An 11,651-nucleotide genomic window follows, 5' to 3' on the forward strand; every position below is an offset into this window, starting at 1 on the left:
GAGTGACTTCTTCTCTCCTACTTTCCAGCGAAGTGATCGCCCTGGCCCAGCTCTTCTCCTGATACCCAAAGTGGCCATGTGGTGAATTGTGGTGTGCACACTAACCCACAACATTGTCACTAGTACTGAGGGAGTGCTGCACTGTCGGAGGTGCTGTCTTTTTTCAGATGAGATGTTAAACCGAGGCCCATCCTGTTTGAAGAGTTCTACCTGGTGTACTGGCCAAAATTTATCCCACAACCAACAACTAAAGAAACTGGTTATTTGGTCATTTATCTCATTGCTGTTTGTGGGAGCTTGGAAGTGCAAATTGGATGGCATGTTTCTTGCATTACAAAAGTGACCACAGTTCAAAATTATTTAATTGGCTGTAAAGTGCTTTGGGGCATCCTGAAATCATGAAAGCCGCTATATAAATACAAATTCTTTCATTCTTTCTATCAGACCACTTTTATTGTGATGTATGCACCAGTGAGTATGTTCACAGGTTGGTAGAGCTGTTGAGTTGTGAGTGGCTTAGCCAGTCACGTGATGTTCACAGGACTCAATAAAACCCCAGCCAGTTGGGTTCAGGGTGTCCACGATGAGGCAGGTGGTTGCGAGCCTGGTGGATGAACTGGCAATATGTAGTGTGATTGTCAAACCTTTTGCTAATAAACCAACTAGTCCTTAATAGATTAGTTAAGGAGTAATGGTGATTAATCAATGAAATAATTCAAAAAGGCTCGGATCTTGTATCCTATTTTACAACAGCTCTAAAGAGATATATGTGCACCAGCAATATTTTAGTAAAACATTAAACTAAACTGCATGATATTACTGTAACTTCTGAAACACTCCAGCCAGTTATCAATCACACTGAAGCAGAAATATGGCTTAATTCAGATTCATTTTAGTTAACTAGATGCAAGTACAGTTTCCGTCAGTGTTGCGCCCAATTGCAATGCAATTGGCTGAACTAACTGCGAAAAGATTGCGGAATTTCAAACTCAAGTGAGTTACGCCCCAAACCCCAAAGGTTTGTGTTTTCATGCTCTTTTATGCTGCCTCAAGATTCAGTTCCCCCGGATCAGGCCCCTGCCCACAAACTGGCTGCATCTCCAAGTCGCAATTACGAGATTGCGCTGGTTCGAGAAGGCTCTTCAAATTGGGCTCATTTTCTTAGACACAAAGACACTAAAAGTTTTCAAAGTTTTTTCAGATCAGACAATATTTAATTTACTAAGAAACTAACTAGTGTACACTAATGAAGTTATTAAATGGTTCAATATAGTGTTTTAAAAAGTCATTTTCAGTGATTTTAAATCAGGTTACCCACAGGTGGGGAATAGGACACTCTTGTTGACTTATTTTTGATGATGAACCCATTTTCAGCTTTATTTGTAAAACTGCACCAAGTTACCACTCTTAAATACATCAAGGAATACTTCTAATGAAAAAAAGAAATGATAGTGTTCTATTTTGCTGCCCGATTGCGCTAGTTCATGGAAGATTTTACATCTGTAAATGAACTTTAGCGAAAACTTGAAGCTTAATCTAACCAGCACAATTTTAAGCGCCTTTTTATTAACATAAGAACATAAGAAGTAGGAGCAGGAGTAGGCCATTCATCCCCTCGAGCCTACTCTGCCATTCAATAAGATCATGGCTGATCTTCTACCTCAACTCCACTTTCCTGCACTACTCCCATATCCCTTGATTCCCTTAATATCCAAAAATCTATCGATCTCTGTCTTGAATATACTCAAAGACTGAGCTCTCTGGGGTAGAGAATTCCAAAGAGTCACCACCCTCTGAGTGAAGAAGTTTCTCCTCATCTCAGTCCTAAATGGCCAACCTCTTATTCTGAGACTGTGACCCCTGGTTCTAGATTCCCCAGCCAGGGGAAACATTCTCCCTGCATCTACCCGGTCAAGTCTTGTAAGAATTTTGTATGTTTCAATGAGATCTCTTGATTCCCTTAATATCCATTTTGGGTCCAATTTCCCAATTGTAATAAAGCGGTAACTCTATCCCACAATGTCCTTGTTTCAAAATGTATTTTTAACAACAACAGCAACAACGTGCCTTTCGATGTATATGCAGTATATATACAGTATATATACACTATATATATATATATGCTTCACAAGAATGTAATCAGATAAAAATTGACATCGAGCGAAAGAAGCAGAAATTAAGACAGGTGACCAAACACTTGGCCAAAGAAGAGTCTTAAGCAGTATCTTAAAGGAGGAGAGAGAGAGGTGGAGAGGCGATGAGGTTTAGGAAGGGAATTCCAGAGCTTAGGACCGAGACGGCTGAAAACACGGCTGCCAAAGGTAGGGAGAAGGAAGGGTATTAAATAACAGTTCACAAATTTAGCAACCTGCTAATATCTGTTACTCTTTAACAGGAGGTGTGGATGATGAGATAAAATGAATTTATTAATCTTGTCAAATGACTGGGCCCTATGGGATTTAAATACTTTCACCAGGTAGCTGGGTGGAATGCTTTGAGCGCTCGCCATAGGTGAAGGTTACTGCCTGGGACCAGAAATTCAGCCAAATGCCACTTAAATTCTTGATGGACCCATTTTTTTTGAGACATTTATTGTTCTTGGATTACCTACATCGGGTTTTCATTGTGCTGAAGGGATCAAACCGATGAATTCTGACCATACCATATGCTTGTTTTTTTGCTAAAGTGGAGCAGCTGCTTCGGGGAGACTTGAGGGTGATTTATTTATTCCATCAGCAAAGCTGATTAAGGCCAGGTACTGCCATACCTGCGTTCATTAGTGGAAACTGCTCTGCCACACTCACACTGCCATGCTCATGCACATTTTAATTACAGGACCATCCCAAATGTTGTCCTTGAGAACTGACAAACAAAGGATGTGATAACAAATAATAGGAAGGGGGTGGGGGGAGGGGGAGGGGGTGTGGAATTTTGACTGATGTTGACTTAAAATACGTGCAGAGGTTTTCCAGGAGAGTACTGAATCAAGACCTCATTGGGTTGGTGCAGTGGAGAATGTTTCAGTGTAAGGGGTGTCACAATTGTGTGGGGCGGACTAGCTGGGCTGGGTGCTCTTTACCTTTCAACATTATTCATTGTTCATAGGTTTATAGGTAACCTTCAGAGCTGCTGACCGAGGGCCGTGCGGCTCTTTGTCGGCCGGCGGGGACACGATGGGCCGAAATGGCCTCCTTCTGCGCTGTAAATCTCGATGTTCTGTGCAGTTGAATTGGGAAGGGGGCAATAAATCGAAGGATTCCTTTTTTTTGTGCTGCTAGTTTCAGTTTGGTTGTGCCTTTGGTACATAGAGAATGGAATGAACTCCTTGTCGTTCCAATAAGGACTCCTGCTGTTTTATTGTTCGTCCATGAAGTGACGCTCCAGGCTACGCACCATGGATACCAGCAGTTGCTTTGTTTCTGAAGTGCATGTACTGTTACGCAGGGCAATGATCTTCAGAATAGAATTTTGACTGTGATAAAAATGAGAAATAAATTAGAATTGGGTGAGGTCACTCATAGGCCCATTTGTGCAATTAAATTGATGATTTAAAAAAAATTAATAGCTCCAGACCCCATTCAGCTCATGTGGTACTTTACTTTATTATTTTTCTTTCTACTTTACTATCACAGAGACATCAAAGTAAAAATGATAATGAGATTGAAATTTAAACAGTTTGGAAAAAACTGACTGGGTCTATATGTCGGAAATGTCCTGTAGGTATAAAGAAAGACTTGCATTTATATAGCGCCTTTCACGACCACAGGACCTCTCAAAGAGATTTACAGCCAATGAAGTACTTTAGGAGTGTAGTCACTGTGGGAAACGCGGCAGCCAACTTGCGCACAGCAAGCTCCCACAAACAGCAATGTGATAATGACCAGGTAATCTGTTTTTGTTCCGTTGATTGAGGAATAAATATTGGTCAGGACAGCAGGGATAACTCCCTTGCTCTACTTTGAAATAGTGCCAAACAGATCTTTTATGTCTACCTGAGAGGGCAGATGGGGCCTCGGTTTAATGTCTCATCTTATATATAGGTAGAAGGCTTCCTCTGTTCTCTATAAAACAGCTGCCTGACAGCAGAGGAATCTCTCTCACAGCTTCTTTCGGTTACTATTTTAGGAATGTAAAATACGGATATTTCTAATGCAAAATTGTTTGTGGGAGGGAGGCTATTTCTAAAGTGACGCGTGTGAGAGGCAATCAGTCTGGGTGTGTGAGAAAAGCGGGCTGTACAGGCGGGATTACTGCAGAAGGCAATGCAAAATGTACAGCATGTAATGATCCATATCAGCCAGTGAGGGTTGCTGTGTAAGCTGCTGTTGCAAGAGCCTGGATAGCTCAGTCGGTAGAGCATCAGACTTTTAATCTGAGGGTCCAGGGTTCAAGTCCCTGTTTGGGTGTTGCTTTTAAATCACCATTCTCAATTTCCACACTTGGACAGCACCAGGGCTAGATTAACCCATAGGCTAACTTTAGGCCCTAATTTTTATATCATTAACCCTAAATCTTTGTCACAAGGTTGGTTAAGCAATATCATATATAACTGCATAATTATATCTTCAGAGCTGCAAAATATTGCATCCTTATGGCTCAAAGTTATGGACAAACTGAAGAGTGCATTAGAATATTGAATCAAGGCCTATGCCAATATTGACAAGACCTTACAAAAGCAAAATACTGTGGATGCTGGAATCTGAAATACAAACAGAAAATGCTGGAAATCTCAGTGGGTCAGGCAGCATCTGTGGAGAGAAAAATAGAGTTAATGTTTCGGGTCGATGACCCTTCGTCAGAACTGGTGAATGTTCAAAAAGAGCACATTCTTAAGCACTGAAAGGTGGAGAGGAAGAAAGAACAAAAGGGAAGGTCTGTGATAAGGTGGAAGGCAGGAGAGATTAGAGAGACAAAAGGGATGATGGGCCCAATTGAAATGGTAATGGCAGGAGTTAAAAAAAGGTTAGTCTAGATAGGGTGTGAATGGCAGAATAATGACCAGCTGCCATTGGAGACAAAGAGGAAAAAGACATAAGATCGGCAGGGGGTTGGGGGGGTCAGAGCGAGCCAAATATGGGTAGAGGTTATGCTCTAAAATTGTTGAACTCGATGTTGAGTCCAGAGACTGTAAAGTGCCTAAACGAAAGATGAGGTGCTGTTCTTCGAGCTTGCGTTGAACTTCATTGGAACAGTGCAGGAGTCCGAGAATGGAGTTATCAGAGTGGGAGTGGAGTGGAGATTTAAAGTGACAGGCGACCAGAATTTCAGGATCACACTTATGGACTGAACGGAGGTGTTCCACAAAGCGGTCAACCAATGTAGAGGAGATCACATCGTGAGCAGCGAATAAAGTATAGTAAATTGAAAGAAGTATAAGTAAATCGCTGTTTCACCTGGAAGGAGTATTTGGGAGCCCTGGATAGTGGGAAGCGAGGAGGTCAAAGGGCAGGTGTTGCATCTCCTGCGCTTGCACGGGAAGGTGCCATGGGAGGAAAGTGGGTGCTGGGGGTGACTGCAGAATGGACCAGGGTGTCGCGGAGGGAGCGGTCCCTTCAGAATGCTGAAAGGGGAGGGGAGGGGAAGATGTGATTGGTGGTGGAATCACGCTGGAGGTGGCGGAAATGGCGGAGGATGATCTGTTGAACGTGGAGGCTGGTGGGTGAATGATGGGGACAAGTGGAACCCTGTCATGGTTCTGAGGATGGGGAAGGGATGAGAACAGAGGTGCGGGAAATAGAACGGACATGGTTGACGGACATGTTAACCACAGTGGAGGGGAATCCTCGGTTGAGGAAAAAGGAAGATATTTCAAAGGCACTAGTGTGAAAGGTGGCATCGTCAGAACAGATGCGACGGAGATGGAGAAACTGGGAGAATGGAATGGAGTCCTTACAGGATGCGGGGTGCGAGGACGTGTAGTCCTGGTAGATGTGGGAGTCAGTGGGCTTATAGTAGAGACTGGTCAAAAGCTTTTCCCCAGAGATGGAGAGGAAGGGAAGGGAAGAGTCAGTGATGGACCATGTGAAGGTGAGGGAAGGGTGGAAATTGGATGCAAAGTGAATGAAATTTTCCAGTTCAGGGCGAGAGCAGAAGACGGATATCAATGTACCAGAAAAAGAGGTGAGGGAGGGGACCTGAATAGGACTGGAACAAGGAATGTTCCATATAGCCCATGAAAAGACAAGCATAGCTAGCACCCATGTGGGTTCCCAAAGCAACACCTTTAATTTGGAGAAAGTGAGTGGAGTTAAAGGAGAAGTTGTTCAATGTGTGAACAAGTTCAGCCAGGTGGAGGAGTGTGATGGATGGGGACTGGTTGGACCTCTGCTCGAGGACCTTCAGTGTCCTGGCAAATTGTTCACATAATATGTCAAGCTCCCAAATCAGTGAAGGTATCAGACGCTTATGTCAGAAATATCCAGATGATTTCCCAGTAGATTTTACTGAAAAATGCCTCCAATTAGTTGAATTTTCAGCCTTCTCAAATATAGAAAGGAAAGAGGATGAGAGTAGGTCTATTTGAATGTACCGTGTAATCATTGTGATGGAATGTTTCCCAAATGTAGAAACTGCATTATGGCTGTATTTGTCATTAATGTTCACTAATTGTAGTGGAGAATGTTCCTTCTCTCTTCTCAAAAGCATAAAAATTGTCTTATGATTCACCATGAATCAGGAGCATCTCACTGCTTTGTCTCTTTTGAGCACTGAGTGTGAAATTGTCAGGTCTTTGAATTTTGATGATATTATTCACAACTTTGTCACAGCTAAAGCCAGGAAGACACCAATCTGTTTGAAGAGACGTATTTAGAGACATTTTTGTTCGATATCGCAGTTTGTAAAGAAGACACCAATCTTTGCTTGAACTGTATGCTGTTTTTGCAGTTTTTTAAATGTACATAGTTAAATTTGGATAAATATACAATGATATTTGTTTGATGATTTTATGAATTGTATGCAAAATCTAGTACATATATAGGCCCTTCCCTCCTATTAGCCTTAGGCTACCCTCAAGCCTTAATCCGGCCCTGAGAAGAAATGTTTTTAAATCACCGGGCTCAATTTTCACACACGTGCAGCACCAGTAGACATATTGCTTCGAAGGGAAAATGTAGAGCATCCAAACCTAATGATGATAAAAGTTAAAATAAAACAGATAAAGGAGGCTTATGACAAATGTGTCCAGAGCCAGACTCAGTTAACAACCAGGAAGATTATGGATATTACAGAAGAGAATTGGAAAAGTTAATACAGGAAGCAAAGAGAAAAGATTAGCAGGCAACATTAAATTAAGCCCGAAAATATTTTATAAACATATAAAGTGGAAGATGCGAGTCCGTGGAATAAAGGGGAAAGGAACGATATGGATACAAAGTTGTCTCAGTGACAGGAAGCAGAGGGTGATGGTGGATGCATGTTTTTCGGACTGGGAGCTGGTTTGCAAAGGTGTTGCTCAAGTTTCAGTTTTGGGTCCATTACTCTTCAATATTTATAAACGACCTAGATTCGAATGTAGGGAGCAGCATATTAAAGTTGGCAGACAATGGGAAACCTGGCAAAGTAATAGATAGTCATGAGGATAGTTAAAGGCTTCAGGATGACATAGACAGAATGGTGAAATGGGCAGAAGCCTGGCAGATGGAGTTCAACGCGGAGAAGTGTGAAGTCATGCACTTTTGGAAGACTACTATTGAAAGACAGTATTTTATAAATGGCATGATTTTGAAAAGTCTAGATGAGCAGAGAGACTGTAATGTCTGTAAGCTTGTAATGTTTGTAGCTCCACACTATAGATGTGGATATATTGTGTACTGCAAGTGCAGGGTTAATAATAAACAGCCCAGGCAGATTTCCGGAGACTTCCGAGAGAGCTGCCTGCCATGTTAGGAAGCTGTGTGTGCTGTGCTCTGTGAACATATCACATTTGGCGACGAAGGTGGGATTTTTGGGATGATTTAAAGCTTAATTTTTGTTGGTGAAGGATTCAGCCAGCCAACAGAGAGACTTTGGAAGTTTCTGTCTTTGAAAAAAGCTACAAAAATCTGAGGTAAAATACAGCACACGGTGTGAACAGCTAGAGATTAAAATGGCAGGTTTATTGGGACATTTGGGTGAATATAGGCACGACCGGGAACGTTTTAAAGCCTATGTGGATCGGCTAGAAATGTATTTCACTGCAAATAACATAATCGAAGTGCCAGACAATGCAGTCCAGAACCGGGCTGTGTTGGAACGTAAGAAAGCGATCTTCTTATCGGAGGCAGGTCCGGCATTATATGACGCTCTTGTAAATCTGCTTGTGCCTGACGAGCCAGAGGACACAACGCTTAAAGAGATTTTAACGAAGCTGGAGCAGCACTATAACCCCAAACCATTAGAAATTGCTGAAAGTTATCGTTTCGGGATTCGGAATCAAAAGACTGATGAATTATCAGTGATTGCATCGTTGCATTAAAAAAACTATCGATGCACTGTCATTTTGGAAACTTTCAAAACCGAGCATTACGGGATCGTTTTGTTTGTGGGGTGAAAAATGATGCGATCAGAAGGAAGTTATTGACGACGGATGACTTGACTTTTGAGATTGCTTGTCAGACAGCGAGGTCGATGGGCATGGCCGAACAATATTCCCGAGAATTAAATAATGATTACGGTCGTCAGTCAACCGAGGTAAATCACCTGCAGGTTCAAGGTAAAAGACGGTGGGGGCCCAAAGTCTCAGAAATTGGAAATTCTACCAAAGCATCGAAGTTGTGCTATATGAGCCTGGGACAACACATTGCTCAAAGTTGTCCATACGTGAAGGCAGAGTGTTTCTTCTGCAGAAAGACTGGGCATCTTGCGAAGGCATGCCGACTGAAGGGTAAACCAGTTTTTAAAGCTATGAGTCCAGCGTTCAAAACTTTGATTAGAAATCCCAAGAGACTAAATAGCATGGAAGAACAACGAGGAGATGTTAGAGTTACATGTCATCAGGAGCAGGAGGTTAACGGACAGCGATTTGGAAAGCATCAAAATCCACATAGATGTTGCGGGATTCAAGATACCAATGGAAATTGACACGGGTGCATCCGTGAGTGTAGTCCCGGAGTCACTTTACCGCGACAAATTGCATGGTTTTCAACTGGAGAAATCCAAGATAAAGCTGCGAAGCTACTTGGGAGAGAAAATTCCTGTGGTAGGTTGCATCATCGGACCGGTGAAATATTAAGATCAATTTCAGAACTTGCCTCTAATAGTAGTGAAAGGAGACAAGCCGGCCTTACTAGGAAGAAATTGGTTGAGCTCACGGAAGCTGGATTGGAGTAAGATTTTCTGTGTGGAAGCGAGCTTTTCATCAACAGATAAGGTTATCAAGCAGTATCCGAAGGTATTCTGCGAAACGGGCAGCCCGATCCAAGGCTTCAAGGCGAGTGTCAAGGTACAGAAGGACGCTAGATTGGTTTACTACAAGCCATGTTCTGTACCATATGCACTCAAGGAGAAAGTTGAGCAAGAACTCAAAAGACTAGAGACTGAGAACATTATTTGTAAGATTGATCGATGTAATTGGGCTACACCCATTGTTGTTGTACCTAAGTCCGATGGTAAGGTAAGATTGTGTGGTGATTATAAAGTAACCGTAAACCAGGTTCTAGAGGGTAATGTCCCCAATACATTGCCGAATATAGAAGATTTGTTCACAACACTGACAGATGGTCAGATCTTCTCAAAACTGGATCTTACGAATGCCTACTTACAGCTTGAACTAGATGAGGAGTCCAAGTCATGTTTGACTATAAATACTCATCTAGGCCTATATCAATTTAATAGACTACCGTTTGGAGTGTCTTCCGCCCCTGCCATATTCCAAGGGGTGATGAACCATATTTTGCAAGGTATTGAAGGGGTAGTATGTTATTTGGATGACATACTAATTTCATCACCAGATAGACAAATTCATAATAACATATTGAATTAAGTCCTCAAACGGCTAGAGAAGCACAGAGTATGAGTGTCTGCTTGTAAGTGTGAGTTATTTAAAAACTCAGTGGAGTACCTAGGGTACAGAGTAGACAAAGATGATTTACATCTAACCATGGAAAAATTAGATGCAATTAGAAATGCACCCACTCCCAGGAATGTCACTGAACTTCATTCATTCTTGGGTCTTTTGAACTATTATGGGAAGTTCCTCCCAAATTTGGCTACAGTATTACATCCACTGAATGAACTTTTGAAAAAACAGGTCCATTGGAAGTGGTCAAAAGAATGCGATACAGCATTCAAGGAGTGTAAAAGCAAATTGGTAGAGAGCACCATGTTAGTTCATTGTGACATATCTAAGGAGATTAAGCTAGCATGTGATGCCTCTCCATATGGAGTTGGGGCAGTAATCTCTTATGTATCAATGCCAGTGAGAGTAATTATGCACAAATTGAAAGGGATTGGCATTAATTTTTGGGGTCAAGAAGTTTCACAAATATTCGTAAGTTTACCATCGTTACGGACCATAAGCCCCTAACAGCAATCCTCCATCCAAAGTCCCCAGTTCCAACATTAGCTGCAGCCCAAATGCAGAGATGGGCTTTGATTTTGTCAGCATATACATATGATATTGAATACAGACGATCAGCTGATCACAGTAATGCTGATGCAATGTCTAGATTGCCTTCCCCATCACAAGTTACACCCGATAGGGAAGAAGTGTTTTATTTTTCATACATTGATGAACTGCCAGTCACAGCTGAAGAGATTGGTAGAGCAACCAAATGTGACCCAGTGATGTCAAAGGTGTATGAGTATATTGCAAATGGATGGCCAAACCAGGTAACAGACAATGATACACATCCATTCTTCATTCATAGGAATGAATTATCAGTCGATAAAGATTGTATCATGTGGGGTGCAAGAGTGGTTATACCAAATAAATTCAGGTCCAAATTATTAGGAGACCTCCATGACCAGCACCTGGGAATGTGTTTGACCAAGAGTTTTGCACACAGTTATTTATGGTGGCCAGGTCTTGATAAAGATATAGAGTACATCGTGAGTCAGTTTACGACATGTCAATCGTTAAGCAAGCAACCAACACCAGTACCATTACAGCCATGGAAATGGCCTCCCAGGGTGTGGCAAAGGCTACATATTGATTTTGCTGAGTTAGAAGGACAACAATTGTTCATTGTGATTGATAGCCATTTGAAGTGGGCTGAGATGTTTCCAATGTGGAAAATAACAACAAGTAAAACATTGGACATTTTACGAAAATTATTTTCTTCATTTGGCCTCCCTGAAGAAATTGTTTCAGATAATGGACCACAATTTCGTTCAGAAGAATTTGCACAATTCACAAGCAAAAATGGTGTGAAACATACCAAGGTTCCACCATACCATCCTGCTTTGAATGGTGCAGCAGAGCGCATTGTACAAATTGTAAAACGTGGCCTCATAAAACAAATGTTAGATCCAAATCCAAGGAAACGACAGTTGTCATTGGATCACAAATTGGCCAATTTTTTGATTACATTTTGAAATACTCCCCATACAACTATTGGTAGAACACCAGCAGAGTTGTTTCTCAAACGACAGCCACGAACCAGATTTTCATTGTTGAAGCCAAATTTGGCACAGTCAGGACAGAAGAGACACAATTAAGACAGAAAGAGAAT

General features: G+C 41.8%; 1 non-coding gene across 1 annotated transcript; it reads left to right on the forward strand.

Moving 5' to 3' along the window:
* Window positions 1-4,333: 4,333 nt before the first annotated feature.
* Window positions 4,334-4,406, forward strand: trnak-uuu (transfer RNA lysine (anticodon UUU)). Its single transcript has one exon. It is a non-coding gene; the product is annotated as a tRNA-Lys (tRNA).
* The last annotated feature ends 7,245 nt before the right edge of the window (window positions 4,407-11,651 follow it).

The sequence above is a fragment of the Pristiophorus japonicus genome, chromosome 15 (assembly GCF_044704955.1).
Source record: "Pristiophorus japonicus isolate sPriJap1 chromosome 15, sPriJap1.hap1, whole genome shotgun sequence".
In the NCBI taxonomy this organism is placed as follows: Eukaryota; Metazoa; Chordata; class Chondrichthyes; family Pristiophoridae; genus Pristiophorus; species Pristiophorus japonicus.